Genomic DNA, 22517 nt, shown 5'->3' with positions numbered 1-22517 from the left:
GCTCCAGTCTACTGAGAACAAAGTCATATAACATAAGATAATCATGGGAATGACAGCCTACCACCTTGCCATATAAATAACCTAAACACAAGAGTGATATCTCATCATCTTGCCATATTTTATTGCTTAGAAGCAATCGCGGGTCCTGCCCACAGTCAAGGGTAGAGTATTACACAAATCTGTGAACTCCAGGAGGTAGGATTTGCTGGGGGTCACCCAACAGCAAAATCAACCATCAGGCCCTGTAGCTGAAGCACTCCACTCTTACCAGGGAATTTCTCCCTCACCACCTCCCAATCACCACTGCTTTCACAGTTGTTCTGACAGCCCTAGACTTCAAGCCAGCCATGCTCACAAGAGATCCTGTCCATTCATTCTGCAAATTGTATTTATCTCCTAATATGAGCCAGACACTATGCTAGTGTGATTAGCAGAATAATGTCACACACATACACATACACACATCAAAAAGATGTCCAGGTCCTTATTTTCAGAGCCTATGAATATGTTTGGTCATATGACAAAGGGGAATTTAGGTTGCAGATGGAATTAAGTTTGTGAATCAGCTGACGTGGAGATGGAAAGATTATCCTGAATTATCTGGCTAGATCCAATATAATCACAAAGCTTCTTATAAATGGAAAAGGGAGGCAGAAGAGAGAGTGTCAGAGTGATGCCATGTGAGAGAGACTAAACCAGCCACTGCTGGCTTTCAAGATGGAAGGAGGGACTTCCCTGGTGGTGCAGTGGTTACGAATCCACCTGCCAATGCAGGGGACACAGTTTCGATCCCTGGTCCAGGAAGATCCCACATGCCGCGGGGCAACTAAGCCCGCGAGCCACAACTACTGAGCCCGCGTCCCATAACTACTGAAGCCTGAGTGCCTAGAGCCTGCGCTCTGCAACAAGAGAAGCCACCACAATAAGAAGCCCGTGCACCACAACATAGAGTAGCCCCTGCTCGCCGTGACCAGAGAAAGCCCTGCGTGCAGCAAGGAAGACCCAACGCAGCCGAAAATAAATCAAATCAAAAAAAAAAAAAAAAAAGATGTAAGGAAACCACAAGCTAAGGAATGTGGGCAGCCTCTGGAATCTTGAAAAGAAAAGAATAGGGAGTCTTCCCTTTGGCATCCAAAAAGGAATTCAGCCCTGACAACACCTAACTGTAACCTAGTTAGTTGAATTTCAGGCTTCAGATCTCCAGAACTATAAGGTAATAAATTTGTGTTGTTTTAAGCCAGTAAGCTTGTGGTTATTTTTTACAGCAACAATGGAAAGCTATTGCTACTAGGATATGGGGAGACAAAGATAAAAGAGACATGATCCTTGCCCTCAAGGAGCTTATAGGAAAATGGGGTGAGAGACAACACAGATGACCTCAGGGGAGGGGACAGAGCTGCCACTTGCCTCAGCACCAAAGTCCATTTTTCAGCACCGCCTAGAGCCCACAACCTGCTCCTCCTGAGGCCACTGCCTGGTCTGCTTGTGGCTCTGGGGCAAGAACTTTCCCTTCTATAATACAGATGTGGCCGTTTCTGCCTCACATTTTAAAGGGGAAAAAAAAGACAAGGTTTGACACATCCAATTCAACACACAACTATAGAGTATTTTATTAAGTGCCAAGAACAGGATATGCAAAGATGAATAAAAGTGATCCTTACTCTTAGAGATTTTAAACTCTTGAAGACAGCAGACACATACATTCATAAATTCCATGATAAGTGCTATAATAGAACCATGTACGTGGTCCCTTGGGAATACAGATAAGAAGGAATTAATTATGCTGAGAAAGATGGAAAGGGAGGGAGTGATATAAAGTCCCAGGAAGAAGGTGACCTGTGAAATGGATCTTGAAGAGTCATTAGGAGTATGTCAAGTAGATTTTTTTAAAAAGTAAGGCAGAATGAACAACATGAAAATGTACGACAAATAAAATAACTCATTGTGTTTGAGAAATCTGAAGTGGCCCATAGTGATTAGAACCTGGGATACAAGTGAAGGGAAGGACTGAGGGGATATCAAAAGGAGACTGACAAGGTTAGGAAGAGTCAGTGGAAAAGGGATCTTTATGCCCACAAGCATGGACCCACGGTGCCCTAAGGGACTTGCCATGAGGGGCATTACCTCACAAGTTTTACAGTTACTCTAGTTGCAGTATGGAGATTGGACAGGAAGGATGAGAAAGGAAGCAGAGGTGCCTCATTGAAGGTCACTGCTATGGACCAGGAGAAAAATTAGGAAGATTTGACTTAAGGCAGTGAATGTGGAAATAGATGGAAACAAGGGATTTTTGAGAACTATGTTTGAGATTTGAGCAAATGAATTTAATGTGGGACATAAGGGAAAGGAATTAGAAAGAATTCCTTCCATGTTTCTGCTTAGACAATCTAGTAGGTAGTGATGGTGCAAACCATGCTTCTCAAACATCAGAACACAGCGGGTATCAGAATTCCCTGTGGTTCTTGTTAAAACACACAACCAGCCCAGCTACAGAGTTTCTGATGCAGTTGCCCTAGTTGACACATAGCTGTAAACTGAGCTAGGAAAGGCAGGTGAAGGAGCATGTTTTAAGAAATGATAATGCAGGGCTTCCCTGGTGGCGCAGTGGTTGAGAGTCCGCCTGCCGATGCAGGGGACACGGGTTCGTGCCCCTGTCCTAGAGGATCCCACATGCCGCGGAGTGGCTGGGCCCGTGAGCCATGGCCGCTGAGCCTGCACGTCCGGAGCCTGTGCTCCGCAACGGGAGAGGCCACAACAGTGAGAGGCCCGCGTACCGCAAAAAAAAAAAAAAAAAAAGAAATGATAATGCAACTAAATTATTTAGTAAGAAAAGGGAGGATCAGTCTGAATTCCTTAAGGGAAGGAGCTGTATAAATTTAAGCTGTGTTATCTTTAAAAGAAAACTTCGGTCAAAAGCTAATCAGGCTAGGGTTAATTGGCTTTGTATTATCTGAGAAATTTGTCAGAGAATAAGTTATTGACTAGAATCTAGCAGCTACTTCCAATCTAGAGCATCCTAATGTCAACTGTAACAAGGTTTCATCAATGTGGAAACAAATAGAAAAGGAGGAATGTAGCATTATTTTAGCTGCTAAAACAAAAAAAAAAAAAGTTTTAATTAATTTAGTTATATGAGTTACCAAAATAATCGTCTTCTCTTATTTAAGGGGAGGGGGATAGGAAGAGAGAGAAAACTAGAGAATGAAATTTCTCTTCAGAACTACCTAAAATGTATTTTTAAATCTTAGATTATAGAGCCTCTGGACAGCTCACACTTATGCCTCACTGATCATCTCTGTTCCTACTTCTCTTTGTTTAAATGTCCACAAGTGTGTGCTGACTCAAATGTTCACAGTTATCTGTGCAAATGCATGGCTGGACCTTGATTTTCTCTGGAAAGTTATGGTTTTAGGTCATAATTTTACTGATCCTACTGAGAGCTGAAGAAAAGCCTGACATTCCGGAGTAATCCAGGTTCATTTGTCACGTGAATGTGGTTGAAAGGACACAGACCTTTCTCACCAGCACATAAAACTCAAGGGAGCATTTTAGTAAATTTACAAGTCCTGAGAGGTGGCGAAGAAGAGAAAGGCTGGAGGATGAACACATTGCTGTAAGAATGTTGTAAGATTGCAGGGGGAGATGAAGCAACTTCCCTGCTGATGGAGCTCAGCTCTGAAAGAGAAGGGGAATCTGCAGGGGCTCCACAGCCACCATTCATCTGATCCATTCTTTCTGTTGACTACTGTTCATTGTACACCTACTATGCACCCAGCTCTAGGCTACAGTCACAGAATACATTCTACCATCATTATCACTATTACCAAAAATTTGTGAAGTACCCACTTTGTACATGGGACTAGGCCAACTGCCCTTACACTCATGGAATTAACAGATTGGAATTTAAGTAAGTGAAACTACAAAACCCTGAAGCACAAACCTAGTGTTACTGTTTTTTGTTTTGTTTTGTTTTGTTTTTTGCAGTACGTGGGCCTCTCACTGCTGTGGCCTCTCCCATTGCGGAGCATAGGCTCCAGACGCGCAGGCTCAGTGGCCATGGCTCACGGGCCCAGCCACTCCGCGGCATGTGCGATCTTCCCGGACCAGGGCACAAACCCGTGTCCCCTGCATCGGCAGACGGACTCTCAGCTACTGCGCCACCAGGGAAGCCCTTACTGTTATTTTTAAATCGATTCTTTTTTCTACAAAGTAGTCACTCTTCTCTGATTATAGCCCAGCTGGCTGCTATTAAGTAGCTGGCAGCTCTTCACACACTTGCATAACATTACAAATACCTGTGTTAAGAAGAAAAGTAAAAGTTTGCTCTTCCACAGTCAGCATGGATCATGTTTGAAGGATGAAATTTGAGGTTCAAAGAAATGTAATGCCTGCCCTATAGTAAGTTAGCCAGTCACAGGAGAATTAGGTCCAGAATGCAGGTCTCCTAATTCCTGGTCCAGAGTTATTCCCACAGTTGCTCCACTTTGATCATCAGAGGTGGCCTTTTCCTCTCTTTAAAAAATAATATATTTAGGCTTAAAAGTGAAATGACTTAGAAATATTAATGAATATTAATGAATCCTGTGTTTGCCTGCTTCTGAGCATGCTACTCTAACCTGTGTACAGTTTTCCAACTGATACTGTAAACACATGACCACCAACTACCCATCAGTGTGTATTGAGCTATTTTTCTAGCCCCAGAGAAGAGCTTGAATCAATGTTTTTATCCGCTCTTACCTGAGGTGATAGCGTAATATCACAATTGGCAGAACATAAGAATAAGTTTTGTAGTGATGGAGAAAGACTTTTCAATGCAAAACTAACCAAAGTGTAAATCAAATTTGTGCCCTAGAACCTAACAACTCAAAGTGCAGTCAGTGGACCAGTGGTATTAGCATCTCTTGGGAGCTTGTTAGCAATGCAGGATCTCAGGCCCAGTTGCAGAACTACTGAATTAGAATCTGCATTTCAGTGTCATGTCCAGGTGTCTCACATGCACATTCAATTTTAGGAAGTATTGTCCTAGACCTCACGAGCACCAAGTCAACAGAGTTTCCGAATCCCAGTGCAACAAATGCCTGATAGTTGAGTCAGCAGCTTCCTCAGCTCTCATCAGAGGTGGGCAGAGCCTGGATTCTTCAAAGTCACTGGGCCAGCCACCTCCAGTCATGTGCAGCCTGTCCATTTACCCTGGTGTACCACATAAACACAGGCTTGAATTTCTTGTGTGTACTACGCACACATAAGAAAAGGTTATGTACTTTTCATGTACTCTTTGCTTGAGAAGGATTAAGCAAGTATGGTTCTAACCAACTGAGTGAACTTGAACAAGTGTTAGAAACATGAATTAAATTTTGTAAAGTGCTTTGATGTCATGAAACATGCCATAAAAGCATCAAGTGTTTTTTTATCAACACTAACAAGACACACTGAGATCCTAGAAGGAGAATAGCTGCTGCTTTGTTCCAAAGACTTACTATTTGGTATCCCAGGAGGCAGGACGATATCCCAACCAAGTGTTCTCTGAAATTGACTTTTGGAATAGGTTTGAGGCATCTCTTTTTATCTGATGGGAAATGACAGCCATTACACTGAATTATGAGATGACTGTAGCACAACCTAAGAATGAGAGGAAGCCAGGCTTATAAAATAGCCCCTTATATTTTCCTATTGAGAAAACATCCACAACTTACTTTTTCTTCAGAAAGAGATGATTTTACATGCTTATTAGAAAGGGAGCATCAGTATAAATAAAGGCATGTCAAATCTATAACTCAGCTTCTTTGTAATGGAAGGCGCTCCACTGTGAAACATTCGACGCACTCAGCCATCTTTATCTCAGCACAACCCACTGCTCTCGACCTACCTAATGCAGTCCAGCACAGCCGTCATTAGCCATATTTAAATTTAAATATAGGGACTTCCCTGGCGGTCCAGTGGTTAAGACTTTGCCTTCCAATGCAGGGGATGTGGGTTCGATCCCTGGTGGGGGAGGTATGATCCCACATGCCTCACGGCCAAAAAAACCAAAACATAAAACAGAAGCAATATTGTAACAAATTCAATAAAGACTTTAAAAATGGTCCACATCCCCAAAAAAATCTTTAAAATTTTTTTAAATATATATTAGTTGTTTACATTTAAATATAAATTCATTTAAATTAAACAGAATAAAAATTCAGTTCCTAATTTGCATTTACTACATTTCAAGTGTTCAGAAGTCATATATGAGTAGTGGCTACCATAGTAGATATACAGATATAAACTATTTCCACTATCACAGACAGTTCTATTAGAAGGTGCTCCTCCAGACTGTCCAAATAAAGTATGTTCCTCCCCTAAATTCTTGCAGGAAAAGAGGCAAAGGGCCTTTCTTTATCACATTACTATTCTTAACACAAGCGACGTAAGCCCAGTAAGGTAAAATTGTGAGCCAACCACACATTCACTCTCAAGACTCTCTTTCTTTCCTTTCCACTCCCCAACCCCAGGATTAGGAACTAGTGAGATTTCCCTGACCACTGTAGGAAGATCACTCCAGGAGAAATATAGTTTGAGTTTTCTAACCATGCCCCACATCCTCCCTTTACAGTAGACTCTTGAAGAATGTCATCCCTACACACCCAAAATACTCTACCAAAATGGCCAGCATTAAAAAAGAATTATGTCTGTTAACTCATTAATTCTCCCAAATATTTCCATCCATGAGGTCATAGAATATACATCGAATGACATCTCTATCCCAGCACTGTGCTAGGCACAGAAGATACAGTGATGGATAAGACAGTTGTGGTCTCTTTCCTCACAGCACTGATAGTCTAGCAGAAAACAGTGAATGAGCGATTACAACTGTGACACAGACAACACAGGGGAAGCAGCAAACAATCTAACAGGAAGGCCTTACCTAGTCTTCTGGTTAGGAAAAGCCTCCTGAGCAAGTGATGTTTGAGGCGAGGTTTGAAAAATAAGATGCTACTTAGAGAGAGAGGAGAGGAATAGCATTCCAAACAGTGGTAACGCCATGGCCCAAGGCTTTGAAGTTGGAAAGAACAAAGAAAAAGTTGTAACAGCTGCAATGAACATTTTGGTACATGTCTCTTTTTGAATTATGGTTTTCTCAGGGTATATGCCTAGTAGTGGGATTGCTGGGTCATATGGTAGTTCTATTTGTAGTTTTTTAAGGAACCTCCATACTGTTCTCCATAGTGGCTGTACCAATTCACATTCCCACCAGCAGTGCAAGAGGGTTCCCTTTTCTCTACACCCTCTCCAGCATTTATTGTTTCTAGATTTCTTGATGATGGCCATTCTGACTGGTGTGAGATGATATCTCATTGTAGTTTTGATTTGCATTTCTCTAATGACTAATGATGTTGAGCATTCTTTCATGTGTCTGTTGGCAGTCTGTATATCTTCTTTGGAGAAATGCCTAGTTCATTGCAGCTCTATTCACAATAGCCCGGAGCTGGAAACAACCTAAGTGTCCATCATCGGATGAATGGATAAAGAAGATGTGGCACATATATACAATGGAATATTACTCAGCCATAAAAAGAAACGAAATTGAGATATTTGTAGTGAGGTGGATGGACTTAGAGTCTGCTATACAGAGTGAAGTAAGTCAGAAAGAGAAAAACGAATACCGTATGCTAACACATATATACAGAATTTAAAAAAAAAATGTCATGAAGAACCTAGGGGTAAAACGGGAATAAAGACACAGACCTACTTGAGAATGGACTTGAGGATATGGGGAGGGGGGAGGGTAAGCTGTGACAAAGCGAAAGAGAGGCATGGACATATATACACTACCAAACGTAAGGTAGATAGATAGTGGGAAGCAGCCGCATAGCACAGGGAGATCAGCTCGGTCTTTGTGACCGCCTGGAGGGGTGGGATGGGGAGGGTGGGAGGGAGGGAGATGCATGAGGGAAGGGATGTGGGAACAGATGTATATGTATGACTGATTCACTTTGTTATAAAGCAGAAACTAATAAAAAAAAAAGTTGTAACAGAGTCAGTGTGACTGGCTCCTAGAGATGGAGCACAGAGTGGCAGAGGTGAGGGGAAGAGCAAACGTGGAGGTCACTCTGGCTGCAGAGAACAGATAGGAAGGGAGCAAAAATGGATTCACAGGGATTACTTAAGAAGTTCTGTATAGGATCATGGGCTGGGATGAAGGCACAGTAAAAGTGGGCATAGTAGTAAGCACTTGGAGGTAGAGAAAATCAACAGGCCCTAACACTGAATAGATATCAAGGGTGAGGAAGAGAGAGGAGTTTTAAAATGACCCCAGATTTCTGGGTTTAGGAATTGGTTAAGTGGTAAACTGGCAAACACTGTAAAAGGAGTGGGTTTCAAAGAATCAGGCATTAAAGATAAGTTAGGAACCAGTGGAATCAATAATGTCTGCGAAACATAGTAAGAGGGAGGTGTTTGAGTGGGCAGCAGTTAAATCTGGGGTCACCATCAGGTGTGTAGGTGAGATTGAAACCTGCAGAGTCAATGACATCACCTCAGGAGAGAGTACAGATTAAGAAGAAATGAAGCTGAGGCCCCCAAAGAGCCCCACATTGTGCCACAAGCACATGCTGGGCTGCAGCTGCGTTCTGAGGAGGGCAGCCCTGCCTTCAGGAGATCTGCAATCTAATCAACATTCCATTCAAAATCATGCAAGATTCAATCTCAGAAATCAACCATTTGCAGCTGGCAAGAGGCTGTCTTTCCAAGGTTTTCTGTCAGATTTGACACATTTGAACACTTTCAGATCTTCATCCCTGTCTCTGGCTTAGAGCAGATAGTGTTCTGGCAGCTAGAGTCCAAAAGAGCCATCTTCCCCCCATTCCTTGCAGTGTACTGCCACCTGGTGGCCACCGCCTGGTAGAAGCAATCTTACCCTTTTCCTTTGTTTTGGTTTGAGATCCACACACCTTTAAGGATGCCTCCTACTCAAACGAAGCTATTTTTAGCTTCTTTCATGGTCTCATTGAACTTGAGGTGTAATTGAGCAGGAAGGTCAAACGGCAGTAAAAACAATGACATTTTTTTCCCTCTTCTCGTCAAATATTTTTGTAATACATGTAGGCATTGTTAATGGAGACAGGAAGTACAGATTACAAAAGAGCTCATAAATTGCTGTAACACCATAGACATGTTCCTACTAATGATATTATCACATTTTTAATTGATTTACAGAATTTAATTATCTCATGATAGTTTTTTTTTTCCCACTAGCTTTAAACCAAATTCTGGGCAACAAAATATATTTAATGGCTGATAAAATAAACCAACATGGTTGTTTTACTTCCTAGTTTCAGTGTGAGTCACAAGCTTTAGAATATAAAATATTATTCTAACAGTCAATAGTAAACTAATTCATAGTATACTTTTCTATTTTTCCCATACTTTTCCTCTTGTAGATAATATGTAAAATTATGGAAAAATAAATTACTTTGCCCTTTCAAGAATGAGCTAAGTTATGATGATGGTGTCCTCTGTAAAATCCTATCTAACAGAACAGTTTTCAATTTAGGTTAAATTTCAACCAAATAGCAGTAAACTAAGATGGAATTACATAAAGAAAGTGATTGCATCACCATCATTCATTGCAATTCAGGGAACCACAAAAAGTATTTAATGCTTATTTTTGTTGTTTTTATTTTATTTTATTTATTTATTTATTTATACAGCAGGTTCTTATTAGTAATCAATTTTATACACATCAGTGTATACATGTCAATCCCAATCGCCCAATTCAGCACACCCCCATCCCCACCCCCCTGCCGCTTTCCCCCCTTGGTGCCCATACGTTTGTTCTCTACATCTGTGTCTCAATTTCTGCCCTGCAAACCAGTTCATCTGTACCATTTTTCTAGGTTCCACATATATGCGTTAATATACGATATTTGTTTTTCCCTTTCTGCCTTACTTCACTCTGTATGACAGTCTCTAGATCCATCCACGTCTCAACAAATGACCCAATTTCATTCCTTTTTATGGCTGAGTAATATTCCATTGTATATATATACCACATCTTCTTTATCCATTTGTCTGTCGATGGGCATTTAGGTTGCTTCCATGACCTGGCTATTGTAAATAGTGCTGCAATGAACACTGGGGTGCACGTGTCTTTTTGAATTATTGTTTTCTCTAGGTATATGCCCAGTAGTGGGATTGCTGGATCATATGGTAAATCTATTTTTAGTTTTTTAAGGAACCTCCATACTGTTCTCCATAGTAGCTGTATCAATTTGCATTCCCACCAACAGGACAAGAGGGTTCCCTTTCTCCACAACCTCTCCAGCATTTGTTGTTTGTAGATTTTCTGATGATGCCCATTCTAACTGGTGTGAGGTGATACCTCATTGTAGTTTTGATTTGCATTTCTCTAATGATTAGTGATGTTGAGCAGCTTCTCATCTGCTTCTTGGCCATCTGTATGTCTTCTCTGGAGAAATGTCTCTTTAGGTCTTCTGCCCATTTTTGGGTTGGGTTGTTTGTTTTTTTAATATTGAGCTGCATGAGCTGTTTATATAGTTTGGAGATTAATCCTTTGTCCATTGATTCATTTGCAAATATTTTCTCCCATTCTGAGGGTTGTCTTTTGGTCTTGTTTATAGTTTCCTTTGTTGTGCAAAAGCTTTGAAGTTTCATTGGTCCCATTTGTTTATTTTTGTTTTTATTTCCATTACTCTAGGAGGTGGATCAAAAAAGATCTTGCTGTGATTTATGTCAAAGAGTGTTCTTCCTATGTTTTCCTCTAAGAGTTTTATAGTGTCTGGTCTTACATTTAGGTCTCTAATCCATTTTGAGTTTATTTTTGTGTATGGTGTTAGGGAGTCTTCTAATTTCATTCTTTTACATGTAGCTGTCCAGTTTTCCCAGCACCACTTATTGAAGAGGCTGTCTTTTCTCCATTGTATATCCTTGCTTCCTTTGTCATAGATTAGTTGACCATAGGTGCATGGGTTTATCTCTGGGCTTTCTATCTTGTTCCATTGATCTATGTTTCTGTTTTTGTGCCAGTACCATATTGTCTTGATTACTGTAGCTATATAGTATAGTCTGAAGTCAGGGAGTCTGATTCCTTTAGCTCCGTTTTTTTCCCTCATGACTGCTTTGGCTATTCGGGGTCTTTTGTGTCTCCACACAAATTTTAAGACTTTTTGTTCTAGTTCCGTAAAAAATGTCATTGGTAATTTGATAGGGATTGCATTGAATCTGTAGATTGCTTTGGGTAGTATAGTCATTTTTACAATATTGATTCTTCCAATCAATAGAGAGAACGTGTTATATCTCTCCATCTGTTGGTATCATCTTTAATTTCTTTCATCAGTGTCTTATAATTTTCTGTGTACAGGGTTTTTGTCCCCCTAGGTAGGTTTATTCCTAGCTATTTTATTCTTTTTATTGCAATGGTACATGGGAGTGTTTCCATAATTTCTCTTTCAGATTTTTCTTCATTAGTGTATAGGAATGCAAGAGATTCTGTGCATTAATTTTGTATCCTGCAACTTTACCAAATTCATTGATTAGCTCTAGTCGTTTTCTGGTGGCATCTTTAGGATTCTCTATGTATAGTATCATGTCATCTGCAAACAGTGACAGTTTTACTTCTTCTTTTCCAATTTGGATTCCTTTTATTTCTTTTCTTCTCTGATTGCCTTGGCTAGGACTTCCAAAACTGTGTTGAATAATAGTGGTGAGAGTGGACATCCTTGTCTTGTTCCTAATCTTAGAGGAAATGCTTTCAGTTGTTCACCATTGAGAATGATGTTTGCTGTGGGTTTGTCGTATAAGACCTTTATTATGTTGAGGTAGGTTCCCTCTATGCCCACTTTCTGGAGAGTTTTTAATCATAAATGGGTGTTGAATTTTGTCAAAAGCTTTTTCTGCATCTATTGAGATGATCATATGGTTTTTATTCTTCAATTTGTTAATATGGTGTATCACATTGATTGATTTGTGTATATCTGAACAATTCTTTCATCCCTGGGATAAATCCCACTTGATCATGGTGTATGATCCTTTTAATGTGTTGTTGGATTCTGCTTGCTAGTATGCTTATTTTTGTTTTTGTCCATATTTCCCAATTATACATCATATGAAATAATTATATAGGTCCTAATTTTCTGAGAATTTCTAATTGACAAGAGATCAAACATCCTTGTGTTACCTGAGTCTTATGGATAACATTCAGTTGTTCTAAGAGAGATTAAACTCAACCAAAGATAAAATTTAAAGCAAAATTAAACAGATAAAATCATGAAACAAAAGAACCAGTATTAACCACGTGCTTTCTTAATTATCTGAGTTCCCTTCAGGTCAGATGTTTATAAAAACGTATCTCTGGAATATGTTTGGTCTTCTATCAGAATAATGCCCAGAACTTTTATTTCTCTAAATCCTACCATAACCATTGAATGAATCATTGCTGAATAAATGTGGAAAGTGCCGGGCTGTGCAACAGTAGAAGGTGAATGATATAAAACAATTCCTGACCTTACATCAACTTGAAACCTGATATAGCCAGTGTATAAATCAAATCAAATAGAAGATGGGAAAGCACTCTGAAAATTATACACAATGCAAATCTAAATAAGAATTATTCTCATAATAGCATTATCTCACCAACATCATTATAGAGGACAGCTCCATCACAAACACACATGCACAATTTGACCAAGGTGATGAAATAAATTAGATGAGGAAATACACAGCAGAAGTTAAAAACTTACAGCAGCTGTGAAAGTAAGACTCAGCTTTGAAATTTCCCACTAACTTTTGGTTTGAGGATTCACTGTCTGGGTCAGCTTATCTTTATTTTTTTTTTTCATCATAATTCTCTGATTTTCTTTCTATCTTAATTCCCAGAATAAATATGGAGCCGCAACCAAACAGAAAACGGAAGCCCAGATTGCCAGCAGCACCTTTCTAAATACAGTTGTGCTGTGCAGAGAGCAGTGAAGTGTGTCCAGTCGAAGCACACAGTAAATTATGTGAAACATCCATCCCCCAAGTGTCCTGTGCTGCTGTGTAGGGAAACTCACAGTGCATAGCTAAAGGATCTCTTTGCTCAGGAAGGTTTAAGTAAAGTTCAAAACAAAATTTTCTCCCCAGTGGATAATCTTAAATCAAAATCAGGATGCCACAGGCTTGATTCGTGAGCCTATAAAACCCTGTGGGGGGCCTCCCTGGTGGCGCAGTGGTTGAGAGTCCGCCTGCCGATGCAGGGGACGCGGGTTCGTGCCCCGATCCCGGAGGATCCCACATGCCGCGGAGCGGCTGGGCCCGCGAGCCATGGCCGCGGAGCCTGTGTGTCCGGAGCCTGTGCTCCGCAACGGGAGAGGCCACAGCAGTGAGAGGCCCGCGTACAGCAAAAAAAAAAAAAAAAAAAAAAAAAAAAACCCTGTGGGTCCTGACACATATAGACACATTCTCAGGCTCCCAGCAATCCTTCTTTTGCTCTTTCCTCTAACATCACCTTCCCTTGGGTCATCATCACATCCCAGGAGTTCGTGTAGGAAAAGTAGGATTGCAGGAGAAATTTTTAAAAGCCCTCCTTATAGAGTACATTTGTTTAAAAATACCTGAATGTTCTCTTGGCTGCTTATTGGGGAAAAAATTGTTAATATCAGTCTCTAGTCCACAGCCAAAGATTCATTTTCCTGCTGCTCTGTTTTTGTCGCACAAAGTTGGAGATTATCTGCAGCACTAAGTACCCTAGAGGGATTGATAGTGACCTTTCATGGCAGTGGCTGCTACAGAAAATGCACCATGTCTCCCCAGTTCAACCCTGTACTGGTCAGCTCAGGCTGCCTTAACAGTATGCCACAGACTGGGGGACTGAGGGCTTAAACAACAGAAATGTATTTTCTCACAGTTCTGGAGTCTGGAAGTCCACAATCAAGCTGCCAACAGGGTTGGTTTCTTGTGAGATTCCTCCACTTGCAGACAACAGCTTCTCAGTGTCCTCACATGGCCTTTTCTATCTGTGAGTACATGGAGAGAGAGAGAGTTCTGTATCTCTTTCTGTTCTTATAAGGATACTAGTCACATTGTATTAGGGCCCCACTCATGTGACTCCCTTAATTATCTCCCTAAATGTCCTGCCTCCAGATACGGTCATATCAGAGGTTAGGTCTTCAGCATATGAATTTTGTGGGAATGCAATTAAGTACATAACAAATCTATATTTATTGACAACCTAGTATGAGGAAGATATGGTGCTAGACTCAGAAAATACAAAAGTGAATAAGACACTATCCCTGGCCTCAACAAGTACACAACTCAGTGTGGGGAGATCAACATGTGTACAACTATATATGCCCCAAGTCAGCTGTGAAAGTGCAGATATTAGACTCTAAGAGAGTGATAAAATGTTGTAGAAGAAAGAGACCATGAATGAGTTTAAACAAATGGTGTGATATGGTTATGTGTCCTTTAGAACGATCACTCTGGTGACAGTGAGGAAAATGGACTGGGGTATTGAGACTGAAAGCAAAGAGGAAAGTTAGCAGTCTCATATTAACCTAGAAGATGAAGAAAGAAAACCTGAACCATATCATAGAAATATGATTAAAGGCAAGGAGACTTTAATTTGAGAGACTTTTAAGAAATAAGGTCAAGAAAATTTGGGAAAATAAATGATTTCTATCACAAAGGACTTCTGGGGAACATTAATTATTTTTAACTTTTCTTAGTTCACTCAATTAGCACTTCCACATCTCCTTGATTTATATCTCTGTTAGTACACATTGCAAAATATCTTTAATGCAATCTAACTTGCTTTCTAATGTATTCTGATCACCTTTCCCAAGTAACTTTAATTTTACAAATTTAAACATGCTAGACATTATCAATGGATATTGAGAGTAAAGACCTATTAATAAATCTCCAACAGCCTTGGCTACTAATATATTCCTTAATATATACTTAGGAATTACATCTCAGAGTTAACCTGTAAACCCTAAATGTATCTTACTCTCAAAGCCAAAATTAAGTGGGTACTCTTTTGTTCTCCTTTCGTGGTCATGATACACCACCATTCTGCTGGGTACCCAGCGCTATGCCTTGGAATCATCATGAACCTCTCCTTCTTCCCAGATTCTTTACCTAGTAAGTCACAGAGACCTGCAAGCCTTCCTTTAGATTCTAAAGTTTAAAACGGCTTTATCAGCCATCTTTTCCTTTCTATTTCCAGGTCCAGTCCTCAGCAGCACCAGAACGATTCCAATCCATTCTGCTTGCAACAACTGCATGCCTTCCAAAGACGACTCTATCCAGGCACTCAGATTAGGGCCTCCCCTGACTCCTTCAGAGCTAGCACCTTCTCTTACAGGTTGCATCACAGTCCTCTGTATGTGTCTACCTCCAACTAGAATATGAGATCATTAAGTAGAAGAGCCACATCTTGTTCAATCAAATCCACACCCCGTGCTTCAGATGCTGTATATATTTTGTGTGTGTTGAATTAATTAAGAGATTCCTTGTGCGTATGGAGTTTACATTAATGATTGTGTTAAATATAGTGCTGCATATGAGTAAATGCTGCTTTTCCCACTCACATGTAAAGTACTTAACTGCCAGGCCAGGGTGTTCCATTTCTTTATACCTCAGAGAATCTAAGGCAATGCCTTAAATGCAGTAGGTGCCTAGATGATACTTGTGTTTGATGTAGGCAGTATCTCTCTACTCACCGCAGCACAGACTGGACCCAGGTTGCAGCCAAAACACATTCCCTACTTCCCCTATATTAATAAGTTTCATTCAAGAGATCATTTAAGATGACCATTTCTCAGATCCTCTTCCAAAATCAATGAAGCTAACATGAAAAATTAGCTGGTCCCTGAACCCTATTTGGCTTCCAACTCTGCTTTGTGTGGAAGTAAAGGGTGATAAAGGGAATATAGTCATTGCAGGAGGTCAGAAACCAAACTTGAAAACTGAGTTCTGTAGCCAGAGCCAACTACTCTTCTTCTGTCTTCCTTGTAATGATGACTTGCCCAGGTTCCTAAAAAGCTTATGGCATCAACTAGCTGTCAAATGCCACGTCTCCCAATCACTCTAGAGCCAAGAAGTTAAACTATGGGAGTAAAATATAAGCCCTGTCCTCACCCCACTTCCACTCCATTTCTCCAAAATGACAATGTTTTATTTATATAGAATGCCTTACTCAGAGAGGCACAAACCACAAGCAACAACACTAAAGCAACTCTGATATTTTCTAGGTTGCCTTTGCATTATAGAAAGCCATATTTAACTTGGTACCATTGAAAAGACCAAACCAAGTTTACATGCAGCAAATGAGAACATATGGATGGTTCAGTGTAGTATACATATGGCCTATTCCTAACAATGATGATGTTTATTACTGTGCTTTACTCTGTAGCTGGTTCCATACTAAGTGGTTTGTATACTTACTATCCTTTTGTGCACATTCTATCATTTAATCTTTGCAACAATCATATGTGGTCACAAGTATTCCTTTTTATGGATGGGAAAAAATGAGGCTGAGACAGGCATTCTTGTGCCTATGGACACAAGAAGTAAGCTGGAGGAGCTGGGATAAACCTAGTTCAGTCTGACTCCAAAACTTACCATCTTTTTACCACTTCTCCTGCCTAAGCTTAACTGAAAAATTCAAATGTGAGGCGTAACCATTCACGTGGCCAGAAGGACTCAAAGTCACAAGATAAACAGGATGCATCTTCCTGGAGCAATTTTACACAATGACAAAGTAATGAAATACACTTCAACATATTAAAACAAACATGAATACATATAAGTCTAATGCAAACTTTGCACACATTTTAAAAATAAAATAGAAGGCACCAAAAATACTGTCGTTTTTGAAACAGAGTCCCACCTGAGGCTATGTCTCAGACTCTACCTGTCTCCCTCCTCTCCCTCCCACTCCCAGAGGTATTTATTTGGCCCTATGTTTCATTAAAAGGTTCAGATGTGACCCAGACAATGGCCCACATTAGGAGATACATTCTAGAGGCAGAGGCATATGTACAAGTGTTAGTTTTATTTAGGTGGGTTGTTTGTGTTCATAAGACTGTAGCCTCCAGGAGAGGACAGAGGATTGGGTACCAAGGCTTCCGTCACCAGGTGGAGTTCAACACGGGACTGAGTAAAATCTTAGGCAAAGTAAAACCAGAGAAAAAACAGAGTAAGAGAATCCAAAGCTTCAGTTTCCAGATTCAGGATGTTCTAGACAGCAAAAAGAAGAGAAAGAGAAGGAGAGGTGTAGAGAGATGGAGAGAGAGACAGATGGAGAGAGAGAGAGAGAGATGGAGAGAGAAAGGGTGGGGGAGACACAAATAGGGAGGAAGTGGTGGAGAATGGTGGGGGGAAGGAAGAAAGGAAGGAAGTTGCGATACTACTTAGTGCTCAAGTGTCTTACCAATTATGGGTGACCAGCTGAATTTAGCCTTGGTCGATATTCCAGTATCATTGTCATTTGTTGCCTGAACCAGCATCTAAATCCTTTTCCTCTCTGATGAATTCCGTACCATATGACTCTTGGTAAGAGGCAGAAATTAATCCCCCTGAGAAGCTGGAAGTGCCAGTCCCTCCGCTATATGACTGTAACTCTGCTGATCAAACGCACCTGCAAAGAGGCAGCAGCTATCCCTCCTGCCATGGGGGTTCCTTGGGACTTGGGCCTGGTGTGGGCTGAAAGTGAAGCCCATCAGTAGATCCAGCTGTAAACAGCTGAAAAATGCCCAAATCAGACAAAGGTTGGGACTGCTATTTGAGGGTGCTGGAGGAATATAATTTTTGCATAAAATCAAAAGGTCTTACAACAGCCTTAGACCTCAAGCTAATGTTTTCCACTAGTGTTCAAAGGTATGAAATTCATCAATTTTACCTGTGGATCTTACCTAATGATAGATAAGCTTCCCCCTTAGCTTCTACACAGTCAACCTCATTAACAACCCAAGGTGATCTTTTTCTGTGCTCCTCTACCTCCATCTAGTGGATGAAGAGTCACCTGCAGCTCTGGCTTTCTTGTAGTCTGGGATCAGTGCAGGCTTTTTCCTGAATCTGTAACTGCACATCTGTTAAGGCTTTTGTGGCTGGAAAACACCCCTACATCTCATTGGGCAGAGTATCCATTGAGCTATGGAAAAACCAATACCTTGATGTATCTTTAGAAGCTCAGGGCTAGAACTACACATTCTGAACTTGTTCATTTAGCGATGACTGAAAAAAATTGGTTTTGTGTTTACAGTATTTCCTACTGAAAACACTACCTTTAGAATATTTTTATCTTGCCAGGAATTTCTGCTGTACTGCAGCACACAAAAACTAAAGCACAGAGAACTGACAGAAGAAACAGAAGCTGTTGCTAACAAATGTGCTCTCTGGGATCTAACTTGCATAGAAGTCAAACAGAATGCAGTAACAGAGAATCTAAGAATTTTTGAGCTGAGGAACTCTTAATGACCATCTGATAAAGATGGAAAATAATGGAGAGCAAAGAAAAAAGAGGAGATATGACCCAAGAACTTATTTGGGGCCAGAGTCACCAGCCCAGATTCTATGAGCTGCTCTGTCTCCTTCTCTCCTCTCTCTCAAGGTCATTCCACCTGTCCATCCAGCCCTTTCCTCCTTCCCAAGATTTGTTATGGATTTTTTTATCAGCAAAAAGTTAACCTTTTCCACTGACAAAACCATTAAAACATAGAACCACAGAATATTTTAGCAAAAATATTTTTGCAGATTATCTAGTTTCACTTCTCTCATTCTATGTATAGGATCTAAGTACTTTGAATAACCTGGGTACAGTCATAAACCAGCTAGTTACAGAGCCAGTGGACAACAACTCTAATGCAAATAAGCAACACTCTGAAAAAGAAAGGGTCATCATAGGGTAAAGGCAGTCATATGTAGCAGTGTCCATAGGACTTTAAGACAAGAAATAATGTTTTGACTGGGGGGAGCATGGGGAATCTTTGAAAGGAATAATAGATATCAACTTTTCTTTTCTCACTTTTTTTTCTGGATGTCTGTTTCTGCCCTGGAAAAATGCCTTCAGGGAGCTGGTGGGTCACAGAAATGTCTGGAACCCTATATATGTGGTGTCCTACAAAGTGGTAGGTATTACCAATGAGAAACCTACAGACTGCCCATTTGAAGGCATGAAACTTAAAAACTGTGAACCCTATGCTGCCTAAGCAGACTACTCCTGAAGGCCCTACTCAGCTTGGTGACAGCCGGGTCACAGCCTGTAATTTATGGAATCACCAAGGGAGATTTCCAGAGTAAGGTTTCCAGAATGACTATCAATGAATCATTTCCAATCAAGGAAACTGAGTTCTACTACACCTATCCTCTTTAGGTCATGTTGAAGAGGAATGATAAAAAGGGGAGGAAAGCAAAACATATAGGGCCAAATACAATAGTACATTTTTTTTTTTTTTTTTTTTTTTTTTTTTTTGCGGTACGCAGGCCTCTCACTGTCGCGGCCTCTCCCGCTGCGGAGCACAGGCTCCAGACACACAGGCCCAGCAGCCATGGCCCACGGGCCCAGCCGCTCCGCGGCATGCAGGATCCTCCCGGACCGGGGCAGGAACCCACGTCCCCTGCATCGGCAGGCGGATTCTCAACCACTGTGCCACCAGGGAAGCCCTATAGTACATTTTTTAAGTGTCTCTCCCAGGTAGACCAAGCCCATGGCTGAGTAGAAACTGTAAAACAGGACTTCCCTGCTGGTGCAGTGGTTAAGAATCCACCTGCCGGGGCCTCCCTGGTGGCGCAAGTGGTTGAGAGTCCGCCTGCCAATGCAGGGGATACGGGTTCGTGCCCCGGGCTGGGAGGATCCCATATGCCGCGGAGCGGCTGGGCCCGTGAGCCATGGCCGCTGAGCCTGCGCGTCCGGAGCCTGCGCGTCCGGAGCCTGTGCTCCGCAACGGGGGAGGCCACAACAGTGAGAGGCCCGCATACCGCAAAAAAAAAAAAAAAAAAAAAAAAAGAATCCACCTGCCAATACAGGGGACACAGGTTAGATCCCTGGTCCAGGAAGATCCCACATGCCACAGAGCAACTAAGCCTGTGTGCCACAACTACTGTGCTCTAGAGCCCGTGAGCCACAAGAAGAAAAGCCACTGCAATGAGAAACCCACGCACCGCACCAAAGAGTAGCCCCCGCTCGCCGCAATTAGAGAAAGCCTGTGTGCATAAACGAAGACCCAACGCAGCCAAAAAAAAAAAAAAAAAAGGAACTGTAAAACAGGATAGACTTGAATATAATGATCATTCCATTCAGCACACACTTTACGTGCCATCTGGTAGACTTGTGTAATTGATTGCCACAGGACATAATCATTTTAAAAGACAATTAATTTGATTACCAGTAATGAAGTTTTTATCTATGCAAACTAGGAGCCAGGCAGCAAGATGAAGAAAGTAACCAAGTTTGCAAAATCAGAATGCAAGATGCATCATTCAGGAGGTTGGAGAGAGGAGCCCATCTCCTAGAAAACACTGGACTGAGAAACACTGCATTTCGGGTATTTGTGGTGTCCACCTCATCCACCAGATGGTAGTCAAACTTCCAGAAACAGATCTTGGACTACACTGAATTTGTCTCCTCTTTTATGTGCATAATCTGCATTAGAGATTTTATCTATTGATTAAACGAAGGGACAAAAAGGGAATACTGTTGAGCATCTATTGAGTACCAGGCAGCCTCCTAGATACATGTTATCCTTCCTCTATTTTAACCCTCACAACCAATTCTAAAAGGGAGGTTAAGATGATCAGACCAAGATCACACAGCTGTTAAGAGATTGTGGCAGGTGAATAATGACCCCAAAAGATGTCCATGTCCTAATCCCTAGAACTTTTGAGTGTTATATGGCAAAAGGATTGTTGCAGGTATGATTAAATTAAGGATCTTGAGATGGAAAGATTATCCTAGATTATCCAGGTGTCCTCTAAATGCAATCACATGTATCTTTATGAGGGAAATTTGACTACAGAAGGGAAGGTGATATGACCAACCACAGAAGCAGAGACTGGGGTGATGTAGGCAGGGCCAAGGGATGACAGCAGCCTCAAGAAGAAGAGGCAAGAAACAGATTCTCCCCCGGAGCTTCCAGAAGGAACCAGCCCTGCTCACACCTTGTTGCCCCTTGAGACTCACTTTGGAATTCTAACCTCCAGAGATATAGAATAAATCTGTGTTGTTTTAAGCCACTCAGTTTGTGGTAATGTGTTACAGCTGCAAAAGAAATTAGTACAGAGGTGAGCCAGAATTCTACCCAGGTCTGCTCAAACTTGAAGCCTGCATTCTTTTCACTACTTTACACTGCCTGCCATTTGATTAAAGGCTGGAACTAAGTATGCAAAGATTCATATCTTGTCCCAGTTTTAACATTCCCAAGATCTGGAACTGAGTATTGAATCAGAGGACCGAATGTTGGTCTTATTAAATCATTACAATTATCCCATTTGTTGATTATTGCCATGATGGTTCTAAATAGTAGATTCAAAGGAAAAAAATCAAAGAAATTCACCATTTAAGAATGGCTAAACTAAGGGCTTCCCTGGTGGCGCAGTGGTTGAGAGTCCGCCTGCCGATGCGGGGAACACAGGTTTGTGCCCCGGTCCGGGAGGATCCCACATGCCGAGGAGTGGCTGGGCCTGTGAGCCATGGCCGCTGGGCCTGCGCGTCTAGGGACTGTGCTCCTCAGCGGGAGAGGCCACAGCAGTGAGAGGCTCGCGTACCACAAAAAAAAAAAAGAATGGCTAAACTGGAGTCAGTAATTTTGACTGAGTTATTCCACATACTTGGAACTAAAATATTCAGATACTGAGCTGAAAGTGCTTTGATGCTTTTGACTCATAGTATTCAGAAAGCCATTAAGTTTACCTATCTCAGTTTATCCTTATCAACATTTAAACATATCTGCATATTGGTTTTTCTTTGATGACAGTGTCATATTTGCATGGAAATCTAAAAACCTGGATTCTATCATTAGTGTCTTTACCATCAATTAGCTCTTAACGCTTGATCAAATCACCCAACATTTCTGGACCTCAGTCTCCTTACCTGCAGAATGGGGCAGTGGGTAGGAAGTTTGCCAAGCAGATCATCTCTAAGTTTTCTTCCAGTTTTAATATAAGACATGGCAGGGGCTTCCCTGGTGGCGCAGTGGTTGAGAGTCCGCCTGCCGATGCAGGGGACACAGGTTTGTGCCCCGGTCCGGGAAGATCCCACATGCCGCGGAGCAGCTAGGCCCGTGAGCCATGGCCGCTGAGCCTGCGCGTCCGGAGCCCGTGCTCCGCAATGGGAGAGGCCACAACAGTGAGAGGCCCACGTACCGCAAAAAAAAAAAAAAAAAAAAAAAAAAAAAACCAACCAAACAAAAAAACATGGCAGGATTCCCACAGCAAAGCTTCTGGGTATTGATTTCAAGTGTGCTCATTATTACAAAGTGCCACTAGAGGTCAGGTTAAGCTTGGTAATTCTATCTAATCTGGCACGTACATTGAGCAAAGGC

The sequence above is a fragment of the Mesoplodon densirostris genome, chromosome 5 (genome assembly GCF_025265405.1).
Source record: "Mesoplodon densirostris isolate mMesDen1 chromosome 5, mMesDen1 primary haplotype, whole genome shotgun sequence".
NCBI classification, from domain to species: domain Eukaryota; kingdom Metazoa; phylum Chordata; class Mammalia; order Artiodactyla; family Ziphiidae; genus Mesoplodon; species Mesoplodon densirostris.
The sequence above is the reverse complement of the archived record's forward strand: the minus strand, read 5'-3'. Positions refer to the sequence as shown.